Source organism: Zonotrichia albicollis, chromosome 1 (genome assembly GCF_047830755.1).
Source record: "Zonotrichia albicollis isolate bZonAlb1 chromosome 1, bZonAlb1.hap1, whole genome shotgun sequence".
Taxonomy (NCBI): Eukaryota; Metazoa; Chordata; class Aves; order Passeriformes; family Passerellidae; genus Zonotrichia; species Zonotrichia albicollis.
Genome location: NC_133819.1, coordinates 59,900,504 through 59,905,134, shown reverse-complemented (window position 1 = coordinate 59,905,134; position 4,631 = coordinate 59,900,504).

Below are 4,631 nucleotides of genomic sequence, written 5' to 3'. Positions count from 1 at the left end.
GTTGGAGCCTGTTTTGCTTATTCCTGGTCACATCTCACAGCAGACACCAGGGTGAGGCATTTTCATGGGGGCACTGGCTCTGTGCCAGGCTCAAACCATGACACACAGAAACATTGGATATCTTGATTTGGAAGGAACCCACAAGGATCATCAAGTCCAGCCCCTGACTCCACACAAAGCAGCCTCAAAGTTGATCAGCATGTCAGAGCACTGCCCAAACACTTGTTGAGCACTGACAGCTTGGGGCCATGACCACCTCCCTGGGGAGCCTGTGCCAGTGCTTGGCAACTCGTGCAGTGACAATCTCTTTACTAATATGCAACCTGAACTTCCCCTGACACAGCTTTATGCCATTTCCTCGCATCGTGTCTCCTAGCGTTCTTTCTGCTTAGTAGGAGATGTTTTTTAAAGATTTTTTTCCTTACTTTCATTTTTCATAGTAAACATAATTGTTCCCTATAATATAAGACTTTTTGTAGCTCAAACATCTTACCTTTTTTATTTTATCTACTTTAGGCTAGCTGCTATTCTTTGTGTTAGCTGTTTAGGGCCTAATTTTGTCACCGTTATATTATATGGCTGACTATGCATGTAGGCTTTTCTCATTTCTTATTCAGTTTTTGAAAATTGGATAGTATTTTATTGCTAACAGAATATACTCATCAATCTATTAAAGCCATTATAGGTCACTTTGAGATTAGTGTGCAAGACAAAAGCTCAAAGGTGAAACTTGAAAAGCAGAAGGGTCAAATAAATATAATTGCCTTTAAAATAACTTCTAAAAGTAGAGTCAGGGATTTTTTTTTCATGTTATTATCTTCAAGGCAACCAATCTGAGATTTTTTGCTAGTAAGTCTAGGAAGGATTTCTTTCTCTTTTCTTAAGGTCAAGGAAAACTTTCTGACTAACTAAGTCAGACAGAAGGCTTTTGGCATAGATCTGTCAAAGTTTTGTCCAGAATTTAGTCTAATGCTATTTTCAATTCAAGTTCTTTAAGTATTAAAGTGGATTTAAAAGAGAGAGTGTATTTACTATGTACACTGACCATTCACCCTAAATTTAGGTGTATTTTCCCCCCCATTTTATTCTATACAATTTTGCCAAGAATGAGAGGAAAAGATTCTATAAAGTAATAGCTATAAGTGAATGTACCAAGTATACTGGGTATGGTAGTCAGCAGCATTTTCCTCTACAGGTCTTCTGATTTTCAGCAATACTTGATTGTGTAATGTAGCCCATCTGATTTTTCATCAGTGGAAATGCTAATCCAATAATTTTTTTTTTCATGTTCAATGTTTCCGTGGTTCATCACAGTAATGGATATGAAAACTAAGAAATTTGCAGATCATAAATATTTTTAAATTAATATTGTTTAGACATAAAGAGAACAGTAACTTATCTCTACCACTACAAAATGTTGCAATACAAGTTTGTTAAAACAAAAGCTACTCTCGCAAGATTAAAATAGTAGAGTTAGTTCCCAGAGTACCTTCAACTGGACATTAACCAGGGGGAAATGAAATGTTACTTTCCCAAAATCTTTTTGACATCCAAATCCTTTACATCCCTACTAAAAACAAACCCTACTCCATATAAAGCTTCTAAGAAGTCCTTGCAATAAAACAGTCAAAAAAGGATTTTGAGTAACTGTTGAAAGTTGCCGATAGGAAAAACAAGATTCACAAGAAAAGAAAGTGGTTTTATGCAGAGTTCTCTTCTTTTTTCTAGATTGACTCAAAAGAAGAAGTCTCCTGCATATGTGTACAAATTGCATTCTCCTCATGCACTGAAGGGTTAATGTGTCTAATCCATGTTCTGTTTGTTATGAATAAGAAGCTTGACTAGGCCAATATTCAAGCAGCAATCAATTTATTATTTAATATGGTAAAGTATGAGCAATACAGCGCTGGGTACAGTGGGGGAAGTTTTCCCTCCAACTGCACACCGATGGTTACAGGTATTTATAGGGGCACTCATCCGGTTTTTTTTCAGCAGTTTCTATTTCCAATCTTTTACTCACCAGCAATTTTTATTCCAAATTTATTACATCACAATTCTATACACTATTGTGATTTTAATTTCTCAGGATGTATCTCAAAGGAGTATCCCCAGATGGTGATGGTCCAGTTTCCGAAAGAAGAAAGACGAATCCCATCTGGTGGAGTCCAGCTCCCCAGATGTGTCCACCTTTTAATTGCAGAGACTATAAATCTCATAACAGTGATGTCCAGGTTCCCTTTGGTTGAAACCATAAACCCTTGAGGTGATGTTCATCTTCCTTTCTCAAGCTGTTTTTCTCTGCTTCAATAAGGCCTGAGATAAGCATATTTTTCCTTTATATATATTCCAAAGCTATAGTTTCAATGATGCAAGTAATATCCTAAAATTATACTTCAAAAGGTTATTATTGCAGAGCTTTTTATGGATTAAATGCAAGCAAAAAGCAACATCTTTAACACCTTAATTCCAATGCTCCTAAATCAACTAGGGTTAATTGCAAACAAAACATAGGTTCAAAGGCCTTTTTCCATGCTTTATTTTCCTCAGTTATTATTAGAATTCACAGCTTTCCCATTGTCGGGGTCCACACATTTCGCATTCACAAATACACACGTCACCTGTTTGTACCTGACACAAAACACAGCTTTGCAGCTCACATGTTCAGTGGGATTTTTTTTTCATTAATCATAGTTGTAGAAATAAGGCAGACTTTGAAAGAAATTAATGCTTGTTGTTCTGTGGAGGAAGCAAAATATAGTTTTAATATTATAATGTCTAGGATTGTTTGTATTATCTTTAGTAGGATTTCTTCAACCAATACATAGGTTGAAGAACTCATTATGTTAAAACAGACATTGTAATGTATTTCCATGCATTGGGAAGATTTTTTTTTTCATAGTGGAAATGTGCTTTTGCAAGCATACACAGTTCTAAACCAAGTACTAAATGCTAGATTTTTCAGAGCAGTATAGACAGTTTGTCTATAACAGTCAGAAATTTTTTATTTCAGGCAACATATTATCTACTTCTAAGAAATTATGGCAATAAAAGTAACAGATTCATTATACTGCCAAAGAACAGACTCAAACACAGTACTAAGTACCAGAATTTTCACCTTCTGAACATCTCATTCTAATGTCAGTTACCTTAGCCCCAAAATAACTGGCTGTTGGTTGCGCTCATGTTCCCTCTGCTCAGGACAGCTGCTCTTCATGAAGTGCTGATTTCCTATGTGCCTAATTTTTTGTTCAGCCATCAAGAATGATGCATAGCTATTAGAAATTAATCTCTGTCTGTTATTCGTTTATAATGTTCGTTTGCAGGTCTCATGCAAGTGTGTGCGAGGAAATTTCCAAAGGCACTGCTGGAATGTGGGACCCAATGGACAATATTTTTTTCTTGATTATTGATTTCTTACCTGCTGGTTTTGCCTTTGAAAAATGTGCCTCAAAGAATTTCTTCCTGTGGAAGGCCTATAGGAAAACAATTTCTATATGGAGTTATAGTAAACCTAGAAAATACACTGTATTCAAGATAAAAGACTACATTTTTCTCTTAAGAGTCTAATTTAGGGGGGAAATTAGGAAGATCCTAACTCCAGATTTATTGACCAGATGAAAAAGAGAGAATTGGAAGATAATGGGAAAGGTTAAAAAAGTCTACAAAATGTTTTTGAAAAAATTCTGCGGATTGAAAATATTAGCGTTAAAACAGCTACAAATATGTTACCTCAGTTTCAAACTCATTGAAATGTTTTTCATCAGACATCTCATGTTCCAGGAAACAATTACCAATATAGGTTGGAAAAAGAAAGACGGGAAGATTAAGGGCATCTAAAACTATCTGACACCACAAAATCATAAAATCATGCTGCGAAGTGTAGCAGTTTTGAGGATTGTGTAAGTGAATGGAATTCACTCTTGTGTCTGTTTCTGAGTTTTGCCATACCAGACTAGGAGCCAGTTCTTGCTTTGTGTGAGGCTGTTTCTTGGATGTCATGGAAGGGATCTCTTGAGGCCATGTGCCCAGCCCCCACCCCCCCTGGTTCAAGGCATGGTTGGCTAAAGCAAGTTCCTTAATGCCTGGTCATTTCTGAACATCTCCGAGGACAGAAACTCCATAGCCTCTCTGTGCAACCTTATCCAGTGTTTGACCTCACCATAGCAATGAGGGGTTTTTTCTTGTGTTTAAATGGTCTTCCCTGAATTTCAGTTTATGCCCATTGCCTGTTGTCCTTCCAATGAATACCACTGAGAAGAGTCTGGTTTATATACAGTGGGATTCTCACTCACCAGTTTTGCAGATGACACCAAGCTAAGTGCTGCAGTTGATGCAGGAGGGAAGGGATCTCATCCAGAGGTACCCTGACAGGCTTGAGCAGTGCGTGACCCTCATGAAGTTCAACAAGGCCAAGACTGGAGAATGAAGGGATTGAGAGCAGGCCTGTGAAGAAGGATTTGAGGATAGAAACTGGTAGATGAAAAATAGGATGTGACCCAGCTATGTGCACTTGCAGGCCAGAAACCATGTCTTTGTCTGCATCAAAAGCAGGTTGAGGGGGTGGTTCTGCCCCTCTGCTCTGGTCTCATAAGACCCCACTTGAGTACTGCACCCACTTCTGGAGTCCTCAG